Here is a 24,279-nt window from a genome sequence, read left to right as displayed (position 1 = left end):
GTTGCAACTGGACGCCAACAGGGAGTGGAGACCCTGTGCCTTCTTCTCCAGGAAGCTGACACAGCCTGAACGCAACTACACAGTGTTTGATAGGGAACTTCTTGCGATCTACGCTGCGTTCCAGCACTGGCGACACTTCCTGGTGGGCGCGAAGCACCCCATCCAGGTGTGCACAGACCACAAGAACCTGGAGTTCTGGAGAACTGCCAGGGTGCTCAACCAGCGGCAGATACGGTGGGCAGAGTTCTTCTCGAACTTCAACTTCTCCATCCACTACATCCCGGGGGAGCGGAATGTCAGGGCGGATGCCCTCTCCCGCAAGCCAGAGTACATGGAGGAGGAGGCGCCACCAGCCCCAAGGCACATTTTCCCCCCGTCGGCATGGTCCTGCGGAGCAGCTGTGGTGAGCGAGGCAGAACTCACAGCACTGACGGCAGCGGATGAATTTGCCAACCGCATCTTCAGAGAACTGAGAGGGGGGAGGGTGCAGGCAAAAGACTTTGCAGAACGCAGAGGGCTGCTTTTCTACAAGGGTGCGCTGTACCTACCCACCACCCAGCTTCGACGTACGGTCCTCAAGCAGATGCACGACAACCCTACAGCGGGGCATTTTGGAAGGGACAAAACCGCTCACCTAGTCATGAGACACTTCTGGTGGCCAGGGGTGCGGGAAGATGTTCGAGACTATGTACGGGGCTGTACCACCTGCCAGCGGGCGAAGGTGGTCAGAGCAGCGCCACCAGGGTTGCTGGAGCCCTTAGCCACACCACACAGGCCGTGGGAAGTGGTGTCCATGGACTTCATCACAGATCTGCCTTCGTCCAGGGGTAAGACTGCAGTGTTGGTGGTGGTGGACCTTATGTCCAAAATGTGTCACTTTATACCGTGTGCCAGGGCAGTCTCGGCAGAAGAGACAGCCAAACTGTTTGTTGATCACATTTTCAGACTGCATGGATTACCTTTAAGGGTTATTTCGGATCGTGGCCGCCAATTTGTTTCCAGGTTCTGGCGGCGGCTCATGAACCTCCTGCAGGTGGAGGTCAGCTTGTCGACGGCTAGACACCCGCAGACCAACGGACAAGCGGAGAGGGTCAACGCCATTCTGCAGCAGTACCTGAGATGCTACGTCAGCCAGCGGCAAACGGACTGGGTGGATCGCTTGCCACTAGCAGAATTTGCCTACAACAATGCAGTGCACGTCTCCACAGGGGTGTCGCCCTTTAAGGCCAATTACGGGCGCGACCTCAGATCTTTCCCAGAGAGGGAGAGGGAGGAGGAGGAGGAGGAGGGCCCACAGGCTGAGGATTGGGCAGAGGAACTGGAGACGGTGCACCAGCAGCTCAGAGAACACTTGGAGAGGGCCAAGGAAGCGTACAAAAAGGGGGCAGATCGCCACAGGCGACAAGGGGAGGTCATCAGGGTGGGGGACAAGGTGTGGTTGTCCTCGGAGGGCCTGCCCACCAGAGGGAGGTGCAAAAAGCTGGCACCCAAAAGGCTGGGCCCCTTCACGGTCACGCAACAGGTAAACCCGGTGGCATACAGGCTGGCACTGCCAGAGGACATGAGGGTGCATCCAGTGTTTCATAGATCGCTGCTGTCGCCGTACAGGGAAAGCAGCAGGCTCCGAGACGGCGAACAAACCCCCGAGGGAGGGGGGGAGAGGGAAGGCAGGGAGCAACTCAATGAGGCCACGGCCATCCTGGATTCAAGGTGGGGGGTGGGGGGACTGGAGTACCTCATGGCATGGGAGGATGCTCCACCGTCCCAGAATGAATGGGTCCCAGCCACTCAGATACAGGAGGAATTCTTGGTGGAAGAATTTCACGCCCTCTTTCCCCACAGACCCAAGCCCTGGCACATGGAAAGGGAGGGGGAGGAGGAGGAGGCACGGGAGAGCAGCTCACCATGGCGCTGGGAAGCGGAGTTTGAGGAACCAGAGGATGAGGTATGGGTGTCACCGAGATCCACCCAGTCAGAGGAAGGAGCAGATTGGCAGAACGTTTTTACCCCCACCAGCTCTGACGCCACGGACTTTTTGGGATTCCCGTCCGCCCAGGCGGAAGGGGGGGGCTCGCAGGACTGGGGGGAGGTATTCACACCAACGGGCTCGGAGAGCACTGAGTTCTTAGGCTTCCAGTCGTCACCGACACATGGGGGGGGCCTGGGGAGGGGTGAAGGAGAGCTTGGGAGGGGGGTGGATGTGAGGGACAGGGGATATCGCGAAGTCCCTCCCCTCCTGAGTTCAAGCCCGTCCCCGAGCAAAGGGGAAAGCAGGGAGAGTTCCGATTCCAGTGGGGAAGCAGGAAGTCGTGTCCGAGGCTCAGGCAAGGTAGAGGAGCCAGGGTCCCAGGTGGGACAGGAAGGGGCAAGCAAGGGGGGAAGACCCATCCCTCCAACTCCAGAATTACGCAGGAAGAGGAGGGGCAAGAGGATGGGTCTGCCAAAGCTTTTGTGTTGGAGAAAGACGCGCCAAAAGCCATTAGGAGGTTCTGAAACCGACTGACAACATCGCTCCGTGTAAATAGCAATGACTTGAGCACTGTAAATACGCAGCACCAATAAAAGAATAAAATGCAGAGCTGCGTAGCGTCGTTACTCTGAAGTAGTCCACTCCGGCCACTGTGACATAATGTTTTCCCATCCCCCCAATGTTTGCTTGTGCCTTTTTCTTTTCTTTCTTTTTGACCCATTAATCTTTGAACTTGATGGCTTCTTGGAGGTCTCTGAAGAGTTGGGGCACTTTAGGTTATTTTAAGCCACATATGCGTGAACTGCTGATGGATTGGCTTTCTGTCCTATTGATTGTGGTTCCATGCTCTCAGTGTTCCTTCTTCGTGGTTCTTCTCTCTTGCACCCCTTCTGCCTCCACCTGAAGAGTCTCCAGCACAGAACTAAAGGGTTTTACAGGTGTCTTCTACTGATGGTCTATCTCTAGAATTGTCAGCTTTTGCATCCCAAGTTTGTCACCAGCTTCAGTGTTGGTAATGAGTGTTTGTCAATGATGCAGTGCTCCCTCTGCTGGCAAGGAACACAAACTACATATGTGCTTGGTCTTCTTGCATTTTCCTCGCAGGTTATCCACTGGGTTAGGCTTCGATTCCCACTGCTCACTCAGCTGTGTTTATAACCCCATCACTCGTAAGGATAAACCCACCTGATACCTCTCTACTGTTTGCCATCTGGGATTCTCACAATCCCCATTAGACGCTTTCCCATTCTTGCTTCTAACACACAGGCAGAAGAACAAAAAGCAGTATCAGTGGATATGTGTGCACAGAAGTGAGGTGCAATATGGCATGGGTACTTTCTGAATCAGCATCCCCTCTTCTTCCATGTACACTGTGCAGCCCAGGCATGGCCAGCAATTCCCCACATCTATCATGCAGCAAACAGAAAAACCCAGGATGGGTTTGGCACAAGGAAACATGTGCTTTGTCGATCTCTAGTGCACTGAAATAGCATGCCTAAGAATTGGGGGGGGGCATTTGTGAAGGAGACCCCTGGATCTCTGCAGTCGCATAACACAATAAGAAAGTAGTTACAGTATAATTCTTAAAGGGCTTGTGCCTAGTTCTCACCAAGGTGGTGTTTCACCTGTACCACTTCGGACTAAGAGAGGGAAGTGCATCTGATGGAATGTTCCCAATGGAGGAAGAAAAAGATTCACACACAAACATATATTATATTATATTATATTATATTATATTATATTATATTATATTATATTATATTATATTATATTATATTATATTATATTAGTGTAGAAGGCAAGTCTAGAACTCATCATCCAGGGAGGAATTATTTATGATGGTGGAACATTCTTCTTGCTAAGAGAGAAAGTGAAGCTGTTTAATGTACATAATGCACAAGTCTCACCTCTGCAAGGAGCAATGTTATGGAAGTTATTCTAGCTCGGTACTGGCTAGGGTGGGAACAGGGGTTAGAGTTCATATTATGATGCTTGTATCTTCCAAGCAAACAGCAAAACGACTTCTGATGGGCAAGCAAGGAGCAGTGTTAGCTTCTGGAAAATAAGTATAAACATAACCAGGGGGGTGTAGTACAGTAATTAGACTAGGGAGATCTGGGCTTAAATGCACACATAACCATAAAGCGCTATGGACGACCTTTGACCAGTCACTAACACTCAACCTAACCTACCTTCGCAGGACTATTGTGACGATAGACTGAGAGAGGACCATGCACCCTCCCTTGAGCTCCTTGGATAAAAGTTGGGATATAAATGTAATAAATAATCATGCATATTTCTACAGATTGACAAAGCTGAGGACAAAGGCCCCCTGGGTGCCAAAGTTCAAGTGAAACGGACAGGCCTGATTTAGCTCTAATTCTTTAGTGTTACTGGTTGAGTCCACATCCACTCCACGGCCCCTTCCTTTCTCCAGGTGGCAAATAAACTCCCAAAGACTTTGAGCTTCAAGGGTGTTTATTCCCATCCTCAGTCTGCTCCTTAAGAGCCCTGCTGGAGGCATCTGGTTTTGAATAGCTCTGCTTCCAAGTTTATCACTTGCAGGAACTCTCAAAGTGCCAGGAGATTTTAGCACACTTTTCTGATCTTTGAGGTGCATTTTTCATGCTGGGTTTGTTCTCCGTGGCCCCTCCCCTTCTCTGTAGATGTTGAATGGCCTCTAGCAAAAATCCCTGCCACTCACCAGATCCCCTTGCATTGCCTCTTAGCATCAACCAAAAGGAAGGAATCTTATCTGGTTAAATATATGTGCATGTGCATTATATATAAGCATTCTGCATTCAGAAGAAATTTGTGTGTGTGTGTGTGTGTGTGTGTGTGTAAAACCAATGGGGATTTTTAACATTTGCATATATTTAAACAAACTAACACATTGATCTTACAAGTAGTTGATATTTTTCTTTGAGAGAAATCCACCACCTGGGGCAGGGCTCCTATTTCTTTCACAGATGTGCAATAAGGAAGAATTCAACTGGTGGAGGTAACCCCACATCACTGCAACCCAACTCACAGAGAAAAGAATTAGCCACTGTTCTGTACATTTGTGAGAATTTAAATACATTTCTATAGAGGCACCAGAGCCCTGTGTGGGACAAAAGAGGTGGGCAAAGAATGTATCAGGAAGAGATAGCAAGCTTTTTGTCCTTTCAAGGATCTAAAAGAGCACTAGCCAGAAATTTGTGAGCGTGACTCTAACAGCCAGTGAAATCAAACTTATTCATATTATTATTATTCACTTTATCAATATCTCGTTTCGGGGATTTATCACGGTATAGTTTTGTTTTTGCGCTGAGTGAAATCAATGAGGCTTAGAATGGTCACAACCAAGTGCCATCATATTGCTTTCAATATGAATCAGTTGCTGAGCTGCATCTTCAATATCAGCTGCACAGGTGACCGAATGGGATGTCAAAATCCCAACCTGGAGCAGCACCTACAGCAGTCTGGTCTTGGTTTTTGACTTAGATGAGGAGGGGGCTGAAAGACATGCTGGACCAGTGGCATCAGAAACAGAGGTATTAGGAAGCCAGCCTGGAGCCCAGCCTTGTGACCCCAAATCAGATTGGGGGGGCTTGATCCAGGAATCCTTGGAGGAGGACTTATTGACTCTGTGTCCTCAAAACCTCACCCCTCTCTGACACCCTCAATATCAGGGGCCCTCACTCACCATCTTCCCATTTACACCAGCAATGATTCTGGAGGGTATCCTCAGAGAGGAGGCAGAAGAGGAGGAGTGCTAGGCTTCAGAGTAAAGATTTGTCATGTTAAGGCTTTTCTTTTCAGAAGAAAGGGTAGACAGATGTAGACATCAATGTACAGTAGATGTAGATGTAGATGAGAAGACAGATGTAGACATCAAAGCATAAAAAGTTTCAGTCAGGTTCTAGGCATTGCTGGAGCAAGTTGCTCCCTAGGAGCTCTCCTTGGTGCTGTGGCTAGCCTTAAGCTGCCTTGTGCATTGCGTGGGTGCTTTGTCAGGATCAGGACAGGCCATTGGTTTGCAAACTTTTTTCTCAGGGCTATACTTTCAGAATTAAATTTGCTTGTGCCACACAATTTTTTCATGAAAAGAAATGCATTGGGAGGGGAGAAACAACTCCTTGCAGTGCTTGATTTATAACATAGAACACAACTATTTTATAATATGATTGTGGGGCATCCAGAAAATACAAAACAATGCAGCTACATAAAAACATGAATAATTCCCAAAATATGATTATAAACAAGCCTCCTACATATGTACCTGAAGTATGTTTGAGCTTGTTTTTGCCAGGTAATCTCATTTGTAATAAATCTAATTTGAGACAAACTCTCATCTTATCAACACAAATAAACCTTTCTCCTTTCTGATCTTTCATATTTGTCAGACTTGAAAATCCCTGTTCACAACAATATGTCACGGAGAAATGTAGAAGAGAGATGTGGATACTGATTCTGGTTGTGTGTGTGTGTGTGTGTGTGTGTATAGTGTGTGTGTGTGTATATAGTGTGTGTGATTACTACTGATACATATATACTGAAATTACTACTGATACATATATACTGAAACACTGACATGTTTCTTTGATTGTCGTTGACTCTTCCCACCACACTTGCCATCCTCTCCTGTTCCAAGGCTCTTGCAACTTTAACAGGTCTTTTGTAGAAGAGGAAAGTTGCAGCTTTGAGCAGATGTTCACCCCAACATGCCATGCCAAAATTCCTTTTCTGCACAAGTAAGTTAGCTATGCACAGGAGCCCAGTCCTCACCTCCTATCTGTATCTGCTCGCCTGAGCCAGACAGCCCTTGGGGTCATTGTGGACAGCTCAGTGAAGATGATGGCCCACTTGGCCCAGTGTGTGCAGAAGCTGTGGAAAAAAGCACATTTAGGCATCATTTGCAAAAGAACTGAAAATAAAACTGCCACTTTCATAATGGCATCATACAAGTCTATACTGCCACATTTGGAATACTGTGTACGGTTCTGGTTGGCTCGCCTCAAAAAGAATACTTCAGAGTTGGAAAAGGTTCGGAAAATGTTATCCCAAGTGATCAAGGTGGATGGAGCTACTCCCCTCTGAGAAAAGGTTACAACAGGGGTCAGCAAACTTTTTCTTCAGGGGGCCAGTTCACTGTCCCTCAGACCTTGTGGGGGGCCGGACTGTATTTTGAAAAAATATATATGAATGAATTCCTATGCCCCACAAATAACCCAGAGATGCATTTCAAATAAAAGGACACATTCTACTCATGTAAAAACACCAGGCAGGCCCCACAAATAACCCAGAGATGCATTTTAAATAAAAGGACACATTCTACTCATGTAAAAACATGCTGATTCCCGTACCGTCTGCAGGCCGGCTTTAGAAGGCAGTTGGGCCGCATCCGGCCCCCGGGCCTTAGTTTGGGAACCCCTGGGTTACAGCATTTGGAACTTTTTAGTTAGAGAATAGACAAGTAAGAGAGGTGTATAAAATTGTGCACAGTGTAGAGAAAGTGGACAGGTAAAAACATTTCTCCCTCATAACACTAGAATGAAATAGTTCTTCACAAAGAACATAGCTAGCTACAGAATTTGCTCCTACAAGTGACAGTGACGGCTACCAACATAGATAGCTTTAAAAGACGATTAGACAAATTTGTGGATACTTTCTACCTCCATAGTCAGAGGCAGGATGCTTCTGAATACAAGTTGCTAGAAGTCACAGGTGAGGAGAGCACTGTTGTGCTCAGGTCCTGTGGGTTTGCCACAGGTATCTGCTTGGCAACTATGACTCTAGGAGAACAGGATGCTGAACTAGATGATCCTTTGCCCTGAACCAGCAGGGCTCTCCTTACAGGTATGTTATTGTACTGCAAAGTCAAAGCACCAGCTGCTAAGGTAGAGCTGAGGGATTTGTGGCCTTCCAGTGTTGTTAGCCTAAAACTCCCATCATCCCTTACCATTGGACATGCTGGCAGGTGCCGATGGAACTTGTAGCCTACGGTGCCCAGAGAAGGCAAAAGGTTTCCCAGCTGTGTGCTTAGGAATGCTGCTGTAGCTTCTGGTCCAAAGGCAACCCAGCCTGCTGCAGTAAGATTTGCTAGTTCTGTGTCCCCTTCATATGAATTTGCTTCCACTTGGTCAGTGGAACTGTAAAGATACAGAGCATGGAAAGTGATACTTTTTATTGGACTGACTTCTGTGGCGAGAGTTTGCGTTCTTTGCTGGTTCACAGAGCTCTTTGAAACTAAGACACTTGCAAAGTCTTACCTGCAGAGTTTGTATCATCTTACATTCTCTGGAATCTGTGTCAGTGGTATTGTATTTATTTAACAACTGCTGCCTGAGCACGCTCACCTTCCCATCCCGAAGCTATGGCACCCTGATCTCTTATTAGCTCCGTTAATCATGAAGGCGGGTTGAAGATTGATGTCCGTTCTTCAGAGGTGAGCGTAGGCTTCTACTGAGGCTTCCTCTTCTTCAAAGCACTTGCGTCCCCTGCTTTATTTCACTGCTCATTGCTCTACAGTGGATCTCTGCAAGCTGTTGTTTCACTGCAGTGAGGATTCTGCTCTCATATAAACTGATAAAATCCAAGTTGGCCACCAAGCTCAAATAACTGCAGACCCCTGCTGATGGAACAGTACAATAATCTATCAGTATTCTTTGTAAACAACTTTTTATTCTGCTCATGGTATAGATAGCGCCAGTTTGCATGTGATATGAAGTCAACCTCTGGCTTGTTTCCTTTGAGGCATGTCACAGGAAGATGCAGAAGAGGAGTGCAGCAGCTACTTTTAAACAGAGTACACCAACACATTGCTCATTCACCTTAAACCATAGTTTATTTTTTAACTATGGCTTAAGGTGATATGTGAACCAGACCATAGTCCATAAGCTGCCTTGGGAAGAATTTCATTGTTAACAGGCAGTATATGAATTTATTAACTAAGTATGAATGCATAAATAATAGCAACCTTATTTTGTGATCTAAGTTATATATTTTTACAAGTTGGCACTGCCTGGGATTTTTTAGAAACCCAAAAATGTTGTTAAATAAATGTTTTTAATGGATAGTGTAGTTGGTGTGTGGACCCATCACACCAAAAATTGGTCATGCCAAAGTCATGCCAAAATCATCTCAGGATCCCTCATGCTGAGTTTGGTGATGATGTATTCAGAGGCAGCTAAACATATGCCCCAAACGGGTAAAGTCAAAATCTTTTAATATCATGGGTTAAAGGAACTCAACCTGTTGAGCTTATTTGAAAAGGCAATCTGCATAGAAGAGAATTATATATTCATTCTGCAGATAACTAGGAGATTGTATTAGGTAAAGAATTTATAAGGATAAAAATTCCAATATGTACAAGGCACTGGTGATGCCACATCTGGATTCCTGCTCCCATTTTGATCAGAAAGGGTAATTTCAAGCTGGAAAAGGTACAAAGGAGAGCAGCAGCAATCTGTATGCTTACTATAATTTTCGTTTCCCTTCTGTGCACTTTTTGTAGCTTGAATCCATCCCATTATTAATATTAGTAGTAACTGCAGCATTGCCAAAACTGTATACAATAATGCAGCCACACCAATACCTTGCACATAAAGGGTTCTCTGTCCTGACTTAGAAAAGCTGAAATCAGGAATCCAATGTTGTCCTCTCTGCAGCCAAACCTGAAAGCTCAGGTTAATCTCATGAACAACCAGTACTCCAATACCTTTTTCCTCTGTTACATCCCCCGACCCAGCACATGACAAATTATGCATGACCTTACACTTTTTGCTACTGCATTTCATTCATTTTTTTGTTCTTCTGTTTCATGAGATCATCTGATTCATACACCATGATTTCCTGATCCTTCACTGCAGTTACAATGACTCCTAGTTATCTGCAGATTACATCAACCCACTTTCCTCCCCCAGAATATTATTACTGTACTGACTATAACAGACTCAAAGACCTATCCCTTAGAGGCTTGACTGATTGTTTCTCTTCTGCTAGAAATTTGGCCTGTTAGCAAAACTTCTTTTATTTTAATCTCTCGGGTAATGATTTTTGTTGTGTTACCAGATATTTTACTAAAAATCAAAATGGTCCCATTCTGGTACATTTCCATTGTCTAGAAAGCCAGTTCCTTGATAACAATGACAAGGAGAAAGAATGTAGTAAATTAATCTGAGGGTCAGCTCTCTATGAACCTCTCATGCTATTTTCTGGTTATTTTTTCCATCCCCTTTTGTAACTGCCAATACTGTTGTGTGACTGTATTACGGGACTCTCCAGATGGATGGGCTTGGGGTTGTTGTTTTTTGCTAAGGGTATATTCCACAGCATGCCACTGATGCAATAACAGTGCATTAGTGGTGGGTTTAGACTAGACCAGGCATAGGCAAACTCCGGCCCTCCAGATGTTTGGGACTACAATTCCCACCATCCCTAGCTAACAAGACCAGTGGTCAGGGATGATTGGAATTGTAGTCCACATAATCCAACATTATTAGTTGTTCTGCAACACTTCCCAAATGTTACCACATTATTGCCTTCTGGAGGGTAATGTGCAATGCCGCAAGTAATTGCGGCAATGTGCAAGAAAAGAGGGACCAAAAATAATAATCAACCAGAGCCTTTGTGGCATAAAAACTTTACAGGATTTCAGTGGAAATTCCAGGACCTGAAACAAAGCAGTACACCCACCCCAAACTTTTGCTGGCACAAACAGTATTGAAAGCAGGATTTTGTATAAACACCCCAATATCACCATGAGCACAAATGATCAGAAATGTATAATAAAAAGGACTCCTGGAAGGTTTTTTCTTTTTCACACGGGGACTTGCTTTTGGAATGTGCCCCTGTACAAATGTTACATGTGGGTTGTTTTTTAAAGGCATTATGGAAAACATCCATCCTGGTTTCAAATATAAACGAATGGAAGTAAGTCCATTCATTTAAAAGGGGTTTGCTCCCACTACTTTCATTTGGAAGTTCCTCCTATATCTGACTCAGGAACCTAGGAAACTGCCTTATACCAAGTCCACTGGTCCATCTTTGGATCTCTGTTTTTTTTTTTTTGGTCATTTTAATTTCTTCTTGAGATTAGAGAGGAGAGAGATAATTGGTTTTATTATTTTTCTATATTGATAAGCATATTTTATGGACCATAGTGTGCCACACTGGGAATCATTGGTTTGAAGGGTGGGGTATTAAATACCGGTAATCTATTAATTGAGCAACAACAACAAATTAAGCATGTATCACAGCTGGAGGCACAGGACACACAGTGAGTACCCTGCTGGAAATAAGTATTGCAACACTTCTCATGCAGAATGCATAAAGAAATCTATGCCATGATAAATCTCCAGCTGCCCATCCATGAAGGGATTGGTATAGCAGTAAAAAAAAACCACAACCAGCATCACATTCCCAAAATAATATTACAGTCAAGAAGACACACCTTTTTGAGTTCTGAAATCTAAAGGTGGAGTTCAATATGATCCAATGTGTAGAACTGCAATCAACACTGTGGACTGAACTTCCTTTAATATCCAGAATACTGGCCCCATTGCACTAGAAATACAAAAAGTCAGGGCCACTTCAGGTGTTACATTTGTAGGTGTATAGCTCAGGGGATTTATGTATATACTTAAAAATAAAACATGATGGTGTGAATAGCATGAATTGCAACAGGTTTATTGTGCAGAGGACATGTCAGGGAACTGGGATTGGTTGTGAGCTCCTGTTGAGAGCGCATTGGGTCACAAACCTGGGTTTGAAGCTATGTTGTATGTAAAACAGTTCACAGAGCTGTAACATCTCCTGCCCCTAACTGAAGTCATTGATCTCATAGCAGTTTGGGTTTTTTCCTCTCTTGCATTTTCATGGAGTGCTTCTACAAAGTGTTTCTACAAAGGCATTACTCAGGGAAGACTATTTCTCGAAACTAAGGCTTGATTTTGGATTTCTGGTGATTCGGCTGTGTGTGTTCTCTCTCTCTTAGCCTTTCCGTGGTGGCATCTCTCTCTCTCTCTTCTCTCTCTCTCTCTCTCTCTCTCTCTCTCTCTCTCTCTCTCTCTCTCTCTCTCACACACACACACACACACACACACACACACACACACACACACACTTCACAAGGCTAGGCATATTCTATCACTGTGTAGTGCATTCTCTGTGTTTTCTAAGTGTTTTCAAACAGGTGTCACCCTCTTTCCACTCTTTACATGCTACAACTTGAACCAGCAGCTTTGATCATGTGTGTAAGCAAAGCTCTTAAGTACCAGCAACAATGTTGTAGACCTAAATAGTCCCTCTGAGGAATACAATGTAAAGCTAGAGACAAGGGGAAAGAAACAGGTTTGAACAGATTAAATGCTGACCAGGAGCTACCTCCCCGCACCGTCCCCACCCCCCAAAAGGAAAAACTCTTGTTTTGCAATTAATTTATTCTTAAAAGTCCCATAAGTTTGAATTTAAATGAAATGGGACTTATTTCTGGCAGTATCTCTGAACATCCTGGATGAGGACAAAGCTCTGGAGTCCAAATGACTTCACATCATGATTGCACATGTTGTTGAGGCCTGAAGGAATTTCTCATAATTACCTGTCCTCAGTCACAAATTGCACAAAAGATACCATGCCGAAGGATTGTAGCACGGAGATGAAATTCCAGGTTTCACACAATGGGCTAGTTTGCACACACATTCCCAGCTTGCTAAACCATAGTTCAGTGAGTTAAAAATGTTAATGTTGGTAAATTGAACCCAACATTCCAGTCAAGCTACATTTATTTACGTACCCCTTTACTGCAATTCCTGGCTGCAAACTCTGCAGATAATGGGTTTGTGACAGATAGTCTTTGCAACATAAATTCATAGCAAAAGTGAATCAACAAAAAATTCAATTTGTAGACATATGCACAAACATGCAAAACAAATTTCATATTCTTTCTCAAGACTTAGAAAGCTGCACAACTGCCCTAGCTCTGCAGGTCCCAGTTTCAAATACTGGATGATCTCACAGGTTTGGGGGCATTCAGTTAAACCAGATATCCAGGCATGTTCAGGCTTGTCTATCATATGCAAAAACTGAATTTCAAACTTGACAGGAACTTTTGCTATCAACATCCTCATGGAATCTTAATTGAAAGCTCATGTGGTGTATTGGTTAGAATGTTAGAACAGGATTGAGGAGACTCAGGTTTAAATCGTTGCTTAGTGATGAATCTCCCTGGGTGGCTGTTTGCCAGTCACTCTCCCTCTAGCCTACCTCACAGGACTGGTATAAAGATAAAAGGAAATGGGAAGTAATGCATGCTGCCTTGTGTTCCTTGAAGGAAAGAGCACTCTTGAGTTCCAACAGACCATTGAAACTTAATAAAACCACAGTTAAAATGACCCAAACACTAAAAACACAATAGGTGTTCAAAGTCAATACAACCGCAGCCCCCAAACCAAGCAGAAGCCATTTTGCTAACATAAGCAAAGGCTTTCAAGAACTAAAAAAATTTAACGGGTGGTGGGAATTATTTAGGAAACAAGGGCAATTGAATCTCCAACAACACCGGTTCCAGAAAGTGGGTACCACATTAGGGAAAAGCCAAGCCCTGGGCTTGGAGGAAATGACCATATTACCATGTTTATGATCACCTCCAGACTCTCAGTATTTTGTGAGAGGGATCAAGCACATTTAAACTTGCTCGATTACAGTGGATTTGCCCTTCTGCAACAAGTCCAATTTTTAAATTGACTTTTTGTGGTTAGGAAAGTGACAAAGGAATGCCCTGAAAAGTATGGGATGAATGAATGACTAGTAGCAAAACATATAAACATTGTGCAAGCAATTCAGGGTGGCTGCTCATTGTCAGATAACCTCCCTATTTTTAAAAGGGGGGGGTACTCATTTAAGGCCACATATAGTAGAACCTCTATGTAGGCATTGTTCCTGCTCAATAAACAGATTGTTTTATTGCATTCATATCCCACATTTTCCTCCAAGGAGCTCAAAGTGGATACATGCCTTCCCCCCTCCTCTATTACGGTAATTCCCACAATAACCCTGTGAGGTGGTTTAGGCTGAGAGATAACAACTGGTCCAAGGTCACCCAATGAGCTTCATGGCTAAGTGGGGATTTGAATCCTGGTCTCCCAGGCCCTAGCCAGACCCTCTAACCACTATACCACACTGGCTTTCTGGTCATCTGAAAGAGCCCTAAATTAACCAAAGTTAAATTAACCTGAGTTAAACAAAGCTGAGAAAGCTGGGTGATTATTGACGGCTGCAGGTTTCCTGGTCCTGATACCAATGCTTGTGTCCCTGGACTCCCTGGCTGCTGTGTTTTTATCTTTGAGCCAGATTCCCTTTGCTGAGGCTTGGTGGATGCAGTTTAATGTCCTAGGTCTTTGGCATCTCCATCCAAGCCCCACCTGCCGAGGAATCAATCATTACCAACTCTTGATCACCTTACAGTCAGTAGGCTGAACTGAAGCCAAACTGGCTGTTAATTGCATTAAGGACTGATTTCAAGGGGCTGCTTCACAGAGACTAAGGTGCTCAGCAATTTACCCTGTGTTGAAATTAGCAGTCAAAGCAGTGATAACGGGCAATAAAGAGAGCTTCACAAGCTGTTAGCAAACGGTCTCTCTTTCCCAGTTGGGTGTCACTTTATGTGGACTGTAACTAGTAAAACGGTGGCTTAAAGATGAAAGATGGATCTTTGTATTTGATTGCTTTACTGTGGATTGTTAAAAAGCTACCACTGGATGAGTAAATAAGGTCTCTCCCCTGGCTTCAGTATCCATCCCCAGAATCACCCAGCATAAATAATTTCCCACTATCTCTATGTGTGATTTTGCCCAAAGTAAAAATAAATAAATAAAATGAAAATCTATTGGGCGCCTTTCCTTCTTTGAAGCTAAGCAGGTGTTGGCCTGAGAACATAGGCAGGACCTGCTGTACCAGATCAAAGGTCCAACTAGTTCAGCATCCTGATCTCACAGTGGCCAACCAAATGCCTATGGGAAGGTTGGAAGCAGGGTAAGAGAGCATCAGCACTCTCCTCACTTGTGATTCCCAGCAACAGGCATTCAAAGGCCTGTTGTGATAGTGAAGATAGAGCATAGCCATTGTGGCTAGTAGCTATTGATAGCATCACCCTCCATGAATTTATCTCATCATCTTTTAAAGCCATCCAAGTTGGTGGACATCATTGCCTCCTGTGGGAGTGAGTGCCATAGTTTAACTATGCAATACTTCTATTTGTCTGTCTTGAACCCGACCTCAAAGGGAGACCTCCTGGGAACTCCCTGTATGCTGCGTTTCCTTCTTGCAGGAAAGGCTGGTGTCAAGCGAAATCCATTAGCCACAGTTTTTGTGCCAGCAGCTCCACCGCTATCAACAAAAACCATCTCTCCTCTTGATTGTGCTGAACTGATCCTAAGTAGACATTAAGCTTTATGTAACATCACACACAAAGACCTTCGAGCAGCAATGAACCATGACTGCTTGTATACACAGATAGGGCTCATCACACTGAATTCACGGGAGAGATGGAGAAGCCCCCAGGACATGCTGTACTTGGTCAGCACAGAACCTTCTAAGATTGCCTTTCTGTGAAAAGTGATTATTTTTATTCTTATTTATTTATTTAAGCATTTCTATACCACTATAACATAAAATATCCTGGTAGGGCACAGCAATATGTGTGCAGGAAAATATAAAAAGACAATTAAAACCAGTACAAATGAATCATTAAAATGACTGATTGAATGATTGAGCAGAATCAAGCCCCAGGAACCCTAGGAAGCCCACCATGGCTGATGCCAGCCTCCCCCTTTTTAATTCTTCTTTATGGCATGACACTGTAATGAGAAGTCCTGAGTCATGTGCAGCTGCCACTCTCTTCCTTTAGCCTCCATGTTTCTGGACTCCAGCCTCAGCATACACAATGAGGAAGGAGAACACAGAAATATTGGGGATATGCTCTGGTAACCTCTAAGTTGGATGGTGGTGGTGATGATGATGATGATGATGATGATAATAATAATAATAATAATACAGTAATAATAATTTATTATTTATACCCCGCCCATCTGGCTGGGTTTCCCCAGCCACTCTGGGCGGCTTCCAACAGAATATTAAAATACAATAATCTATTAAACATTAAAAGCTTCCCTAAATATATATACATATACAATATACATGGGGCTGCCACTAAAGAAACTTCAAACAGAGCAGAATTCAGCAGCCGGATTACTTACTGGGACAAGACAAACTGAGTATACAGCTACAACATAGATTATGGCTCAACTGCACTGGCTGCCACTTGGTTTCCTGGCCCAATTCAAAGTGTTGGTTGAAGGGTGCAATTTAAGAAGAGCAGAGATGGCGGTGGATTTAGCCAAAGTGGAAGTCAACACGCTGAAGCATGCAGTCAGTGGGGAGGTGGTGGAGCTGAGAAGCATTTGGAGGGACTGTCCTTGCGTAGTGCTGTTCTTGCGCCGCCTCGGGTGCCAGGTGTGCTGCTGGATTGCCAAGGAAACCAGCAAGCTGAGAGAGGTGCTGGTGTTGCGCCAGAAAGCCTAGGCCTGCAGGAGTTTCTGGAGGGAAATTACTTTGCGGGAGAACTCTGTCTAGATGAAACCAAACAGTGCTACCAAGATCTCGGGTTCAAAAGGTACAATGCCTTAAGTATAGTCCCTGCTGCTCTGGGGAAGCCTGTCTGACAGGTCATCACAAAGGCAAACGCCACCGGTATTCAAGACAACTTTTCTGGAGATCTTCTGCAGAGCGGTGGGATGCTGATAGTTGGTCAAGGAGGGGAGAATCTGCTTTTGTATCCTGCGCAGGAGTCCCCCGGTGACTACCTTCCCTTGGAGTCTATTGTCACTGCCCTTGGCATCTCTGCAAATGTAAAAGAGGGAGCAAAGCCTCAGTGCGCCAGCGAGGCGTGTAGCAGATGAAGAAGAATGCGACCAAACTGCTAAGAACATCTTGTTCTCCTCCCCGTCTCCCCTTTTCACATTTCAAATATAGACCAAGCTGTTTGTCATAGTAGGGTGATGATGTTCTGTCCCGTTTTGTAAATCTGACCGACGAAGAATTAATAAACTTGTTACCAATTGGTAAGTAAGTAAGTAAGTAAGTATCAAAGTGTTGGTTGAGACCTATAAAGTATTATATGGCTCAGGACTCCAATACCTGAAGGATCACTTCTCCCTCAGTATGGACCTACTCAGATGTTATGGTCATCATCAGAGGCCCTTCTCTGTGTGCTTCCTCCAAGGGAGGTGCAATGGGCAGCAAAGAGAAATTGGGCCTTTGTAGCAGTGGCCTCATGGCTGAGGAACATTCTCTATCTAAAGAGGTTTTACCTGGTACCATTGTTGTCAGTTTGTACATGCCAGACAAAGACATTATTGCTTCCATTGGCATTTGGGTCTTGATATGGTTTGATTTTGGGGCTGGATCTTGGCTTTTCATCTTTTGGTTAGGTCAGGAAGGATATTTTTCTTGTTACTGATTGCACCCTTTTAGGGTTCTATATTGTTTTGTTGCTTTTGGCTATTTTATCCATTTTTTACAATATTGCTTTGAGACTTTTTGGGGGGTAAAAAGCTATTCTGATTATGTGTGTGCAAAATGGCAGCTATTGTATGTTATTAATTTTGTCAGCATGGATTTAATCCTTAATGCTATATTCATGTTAGCTTCCATATAGAGCAGGAACACAGCTTTATAAGAAGTCAGACTGGTAGTCCTATCAAACTCAGTACTGTCTATTCCGACTGACAGGGACTGTCCAGGATTTCAAGCAGGAATCTTCTCCAGCCCTAACTGCAGATACCAGGGAGTGAAACTGGCCCTTTAGCACTGAGATCTGGTTCTTCCCTCTGAATGGGAAGTTTATGTGCATTCTTTCACCCACAAACAACTTGGCTGAGTGCTGCAGCATATCATAGCAAAGGAGCATGCAACTTCTCCCCCACCTGCCAAGTAAAAATTCCCAAATGACTGGCCAATGCAGAAGCAGTTTGTGGGAGTGAGTAGAAATAGACATGCTGCTTTTCAAACTTTAATTCTTTATTTTATTTTATTTTTTAAAAAACCTTCTCCCTGGATGATCTCTTCACTGCTGCTGTAGTCACACTCTTGAGAGGAGTGTCCAGCCATCAATGACATGTTAAAAATACAGAGGCAAAAGATGGGGAGGGGGTGTTTAAATGCTGCAGATAATAGGAGGTGGAGTTGTATTACTATCACTGGTGACGAGAGAGTCTTTGACATGGACCAGGGGCAGCCAGCATGGTAGTCTCAAGATGTTATTGGAATCCAGCTCCTATCAGCCTTAGCAAGCATGGCCAATGGCCAAGGATGATGGAAATTGTAGTCCAACAAACATTGGGAAGGCACCATTTTGGCTATTCCTGACGTAGCTGGTATGTGTCTGCAACCACATTCCATGCAACAATCATAAGGGCAATGGATCACATTTTCTATCACAAAGTACAGCATCCCTGTATCAGAAGCACAACGTGGAGGAAAGACACCTGGACAATGCACGAGAAATAAGTGGGAGCTGCACTTCTCTTGCACTATAGATTAATTGCCCCAAAGAACCTGTTTCTACTTCCTCTAGCATCATTTTAGACTTCATCATGAGCTGAAAAGAGTCACGTTAAGTAATTGGATAATGATGGTGTGACACTTGTAATTTACATGGGAAGCACCAAGAGGTGGTAGCAAAGTAGCTGTGAAAACACCAGCATGCTCCACATCCCTGGTCCTAACACTTACTTGGCAGTCAAATCACAAGCTTGGAACACCTCCTGCTGATACCCTGTGAGCTGCAGGGAAGTCTCAATCCATATCAAGACATCTTAGCTTGGGAGGGAACAGGGTTTTTTTGAGGGGGGGGAGAGAGAACACTTCCAGACTGTCACTATTTTCAGGTGGGATTCAATCACATACCAGTAAATTCAGCTTACATCATTATAGTTGATTGAGAGGTCTTGCACTACAAACCAGCTCCCTGCAAATATTGACTTTTTTAGAATAAGGAAAGTGATGGGGAAATGGCCTTGAGAGCCTGGGACAAAGCACTTTTTTGACACAACATTATCTAGCCTCCCCACAAACAAATCAGAGGGAATGCTTACTGAATAGCCAACCTTGTCTGTCTGCAAACAAATAATGATGAATGTTCAATAAAGAGGTGATTTGGAAGTACCCAAAGAGTGAGCCAAAATACACTAGCCTAGGAAAAAGGAAAAGCAGAAAGGTGAAGTGGGACAAGCAGTTTCCCCAAGATGTTTTTATTTTAAAAATTCCAAACATTAAAAAGAATCCCTTAACATACAGTCTTAAAAATAAGCTTTTTAAGGTTTTTAACTTCCTTCAATAGCTGCACTTTCATTGGAGAGGTATTTTAACACTTCAGCTCTTAAATAAAATGAGCTGCTGGAGGAACATAGCTGCCAAGTTTTCCCTTTTCTCGCGAGGAAGCCTATTCAGCATAAGGGAAAATCCCTTTAAAAAAGGGATAACTTGGCAGCTATGTGGAGGAATGATATGTGCATTCAGTAAAATGTATGTGTGTTTTCTGTATACTGTATATTCAGCTGCTGTCCACTTTAATAGTAGTTCCCAGAAAATAGCAATCATTTTTTCTTATAGTGGCAGCAATATTGAACTACCCAAAATTCAAAAAGCACTCCAGAACAGAGCTTTCTGGGAGAGACAGAATGGCAGCTATTCCAATTTACCTTCCTGAAAAGAATTTTGCCTCAACCCCTGAATATAGCCAAAACAAAACAGACAATTTTGAGATGGGTGAAAGAGTTGCTTAAGGCTTTAGGCAAAGCCTTCAGGAAAAGCCCTCGGGGATGAAGAGGAGAACCACTTGTCTTGGGCCACATAATGGGAGCTTGGGATCAACCAGTGGCCCATCCCTCCTCCCAGGGCTTGACTTTGTCCCTAGCCTGCAACTCTCACAGGGGAACCAGGTGATGCGGAAAGTTTATTCCTACTCCACAAGCAGCCTACCCCACCCCTTGGCAGTGGCGGATTTTGGGCTCTCAAATTTCAGTGGTGCCCTGCATGCCATTTGAGGACACTAAGGTGGATTCTGGCTTGTCTCTTGATCTTCAGCACATACTCCTTTCCAAAGAGTTGATAAAGCCTTGGCATGTTGTGCCCAGCAACATCTTTAGAGCCATAGTTTTAGTGGCAGCGGTAGCAGAGAAGATGGTGTGCAGCAAGGGCAACATTGTGGTTCCACCGTGGCAGGTGCTAAGAACACAATAGCTCATTCAGCAGCTGCGATCCTGGGACGAGGGTTTGCAAGTCAAGCCAGTTTGATCTGGAGTAAGGGACAGAGGGAATTAAAGTATGGAGTCCTCCTGCTGGGATTTTTACAGAGTCCCTTCTTAGCTATAAATCCCTTTAAAAGGAGGGGGGGTCTTTAGAAAATCCAGCAGGAATGATCAGCAAACCCCAGGACCTCCCTACCTCCCTCGCTCTTCCTCCCCACTGGAATTGCTCTCAAACAAATGAAATGTGTGTAATTAATGGGCCAGGGGGCTGGACAGGTCCCACATGAAAGCGTTTCCTGGACTTCTTCTTCATTTGCATGGCATCAGAAGCTGTTCAGAAGGTGTGACTTTTCCCACGGGGGAGCCCTGGGCTCCATGGCACAATAAAGGCAGCACTTTGTAACTAGAATTAATTAAAGGAGTGGGGAGGGCTGATGGAGCAGGAGGAGGGCACAAGGCATGGAGGAAAGATGTTTGAAAGCTGAGCCCTGTGCAATAAACAAGCACGCTGGAGCCACCCTTGTAGAGTTGAGGCATTCCAGAGGCCATCCAAGCAGCAGAAGCAGAAGCAGCTTCTATCTTTGACTTGGGGCCCTGACATCATGGCCTATCTATTCTATCCCATGGTTTCAGCTTGCTTTACATATTGCCTGACAAAGAGTTCTGTGTAACTGTGAAGCTTGTCTACTCCTGCACTTCAACATAGGTTGATGGAACTGTGCATCTTTGCTTGGTTCAGAGCTGCATGGCTATGATCAATTGAATGATAGACAAGGTGCCAAAAAGGGAGATCAGACAGGATATTTTCCATCAGAATGAAGGGAGTATTCAAAGAATCAAGAGCCTTTTGTAAAGAGACTGGGCTAGGAGAAACCAGATAAACTTGAAACATTGATTATTTTATGAAAATCACTTGAAATCATCTTAACTAGATTCCTAATCATAAAAGTAGTGTGACCCCCTCCCCTTGCAAATATGAAATCTACAGTGATTTCTGAATGTGCACTAATTTCGGCAGAGAACATTGCACTTTATTAAACCGCAATTAGGAGGAAGGTTGGAGAATATGAACCAATGGCTCATATTCCTGAGAGCACATCCTAAAAGTTATGGTGTAGTGTGATTCTATGTCTTCTCTGAAGTCCCACTGAGTACAGTGGGGCTTACAACTAAGTAAGTGGAAATATAGGATAGCAGCTGGGTAAATCACATAAATAATGAAGAGGTAGAAAGAGCATATGGACGCATTTATTCCAGATGATAGCTGCCACCCAGAATGGAAACATTTACCTGGAAGTTATTCCTGTTGAACCGAATGGAATTTACTGATGAATAGGTGCATTAAGGATCGCCCTGTAATTTATCCCAAAATAAACTGTGGATATAATACACCAAAGAGACAACAAATAATACTATGAACTTAGAGGTCAGTTTAGTGCAGAGCTCTCCCTCCTACCTATTCGGGATCATCACAGCCCCACAGACTGTAAGGATGGGTTTCCCTTATTTCCAACTCGTGCACAACTCACTCTTTGATCTTGAAACCTTAATATCCATTCAAGTACAGGCAATTCTGCAACCGTATAGGGAATTTATACAAATCAATAAGGAAGAGTGTTCAGTAAAGGTTCTGTAACAGAGGCCACAGCCTAGCTAGGTTTTGCTAATACTAATTGTACAGGGGCTTTGGCTATTATATAATGACAGACTTCTTGGGGGTGTTGCCTTTTCATCAAAGAAATGCTTTGCAAGGAAGCTATTAATTATACCTAGCAAACTGCCACATCCCCCACTCCATGGGTTATCCTGATGCAAGAAGGGCCCATGTTAAATGGTTATCAGCTTTGCCCTCCCAAACAGAATGGTTTGAACTGCCCATAAAACTTGAAGTTATATGGAAGGGAGCCCCAATTTCTTCCTTTTGTGAAAAACTGGATATCCAGTTGCAGAAGCCTTGACTTTACCAGTTACATAATTCTGGGCTCCTGTTCTCATTTCTGCTGGTAGCCCAGATTCCTGTAGAGCAGGGAGGGGGGGAGCTGGGGCTTCCAGATGTTGCTGGACTCTAGTGTCCATCAACCCTATACAGCATGGCAAGTGACCAGGGATGATGGGGGGTTGCAAATCAGCAACATCTGGAAGGCCACAGGCTCCCAATCACTGCTGTAGGGCAATTCCAGAGTGAATCACAGGGATGTCCTCTCTGCTTCTACAAACTGGAAACTGAGCCAGTAAGAATAGTTGGGCCTGAGTTCTAAAAGATGCCTGGGTTGTGCTTGCAGCATCTTCATCCTCAGGCTTTTCTTATTTTTTTTTTAAAAAGGGGGGCAGAGAAGGGAAACTTCCAACCTCCCCAGCCCCAAACATTCTACAGACCAATGTGCATAAGATTCTCCCCCAGAACTCTTTCCCAATTAGGAGCATAGACATACACTCTCAAACTGAAGCTCACCAACTCCTGCCTCCCACCCCATTTTCAAATGTCTTTCCCTTGTAGGGGATCTTTCATGCCTTGTGGCTGCTTCTGTTCCTTGCTGTTTCTGCCAGTTCACCTGCCCTTTCTAAGTGAACAAGCAGTGCAAGGAACAGGAAGCAGCAGCAACATCTGCACACCCTATCCTCTGGGAGGTGGTCTGATTTGGAGAGCAAGCAAAATGATCAGTGGGCCCCTCTGGACTAGTGTGTCTAGTCCCCATCCAAGCTAGTGATTGTCATCACATATTACAGCAGTGACAACACATCTAATATATTATATATCACCATATTTATTAGCTCCTAAAACATAGTATAGTCCTGTGCATGTCTCCTTAAAAGCCAAACTCCTTAAGTTCAACGGGACTGGCTCCCAAGTAAGTAGGCAAAGGATTGCATCCTAATGCTGTGTATGTATTTGTAATGGTGATGATGATGTCAATTTAAATGAGTGTTTGTAGTAAGCGGGTCATCCTCTCCTTTGGTGGGGGTTGGTTCTGGCTTTTAGCTACCAAAATGCTTTTAATTCGATTTCCAGAGTATTGATAGTTTAAGCCAGCATTTCAAAGTTTCCTGTAGCCATACTAGCTGCCCTTCCCAAGCTGTTAAGAATCTGGACATTACTACAAGCTTTGGGAAAAAAATACTCCCATTCCAAGACTTTTCAAAGGCGACAATTAGTTACATTGTTAAAATGTCCACAAGAAACACAAGCAGCTGTTGTGATGACCTGTCCCCAGAGAGCCAAAGCCAGGTGCCAACCCTTAAAGGATTTGCAACCCAGTTTTTTCTCACCTCTGGTGTTTGCAAATTTTCCCCTCCCAATCCTTTGTCTTCCTCCAGCGCCACCCAAAAAAAAAAAAAAGGGATTCCTAGCCCTGCTAGAAATCACACAGCCAGAGAGAGCACACCTCATTTATACTAGTAGAAAATTTTAATGCACATATTAAATAAATATTTCAGACCATTTCATATTCAATTTGTACACAGTAACAATTTTTTTTAAAAAAAAAACCCTCAAGGAGACAAATTACCCCACAAGAAAGATGTGCTGTGACAACAGCTCACACCTTCCACACACTGAAGTTTTCAAAAGTATCTTTTCTGTTGTTGTTATTTTAAATAATCCTTTGCAAAGTAGTACCCCTTTCAAACCAAACGTCCAGCTCAGCATCTCTCCCTCCCTCCTAGCCCCTTAAAAGTATTAGTTAAGCCTTCTGAAGTTCCTGATTAGACAAAAGATGCCACCATTCAGCAGCCCATTCAAGGCTTGCGTAGCTGCATCTAATCTAGCCTCCCTGCAGAGAAATAAACTGGGACACAGGCAGTAAGGCAAGCAATATTTTCTGTGGCGATTAAAGGCCAACATCAGTATCTCATACACAGAAACCCTCATCAGTATAGGACAGGGCTGTCCAAATTCCAAGAGATTGTGATCTACTCCCACTAAAAAAAAAATGGCAGTGATCAAAGTTGTTGAGCTTTTTGGCTCAAAGTTGTTGAGCCAAAGTTGTTACAAATTTATTTGGTTGTTGTTTTTATTATTAT

The 24,279-nt window shown here is 44.1% G+C and overlaps 1 long non-coding RNA gene and 1 pseudogene across 1 annotated transcript in view; both read left to right on the top strand.

Annotated features, from left to right (window-relative positions):
* LOC132592156 (uncharacterized) overlaps positions 1-24,279 on the top strand; it is a 91,258-nt gene that overhangs the window by 24,066 nt on the left and 42,913 nt on the right. The window lies entirely within an intron of this gene.
* On the top strand, positions 16,007-18,613 carry LOC132592155 (prostamide/prostaglandin F synthase-like; annotated as a pseudogene).

This window comes from Zootoca vivipara, chromosome 5, assembly GCF_963506605.1.
Source record: "Zootoca vivipara chromosome 5, rZooViv1.1, whole genome shotgun sequence".
Taxonomy (NCBI): Eukaryota; Metazoa; Chordata; class Lepidosauria; order Squamata; family Lacertidae; genus Zootoca; species Zootoca vivipara.
This window is presented reverse-complemented; position numbering and strand designations above follow the sequence as displayed.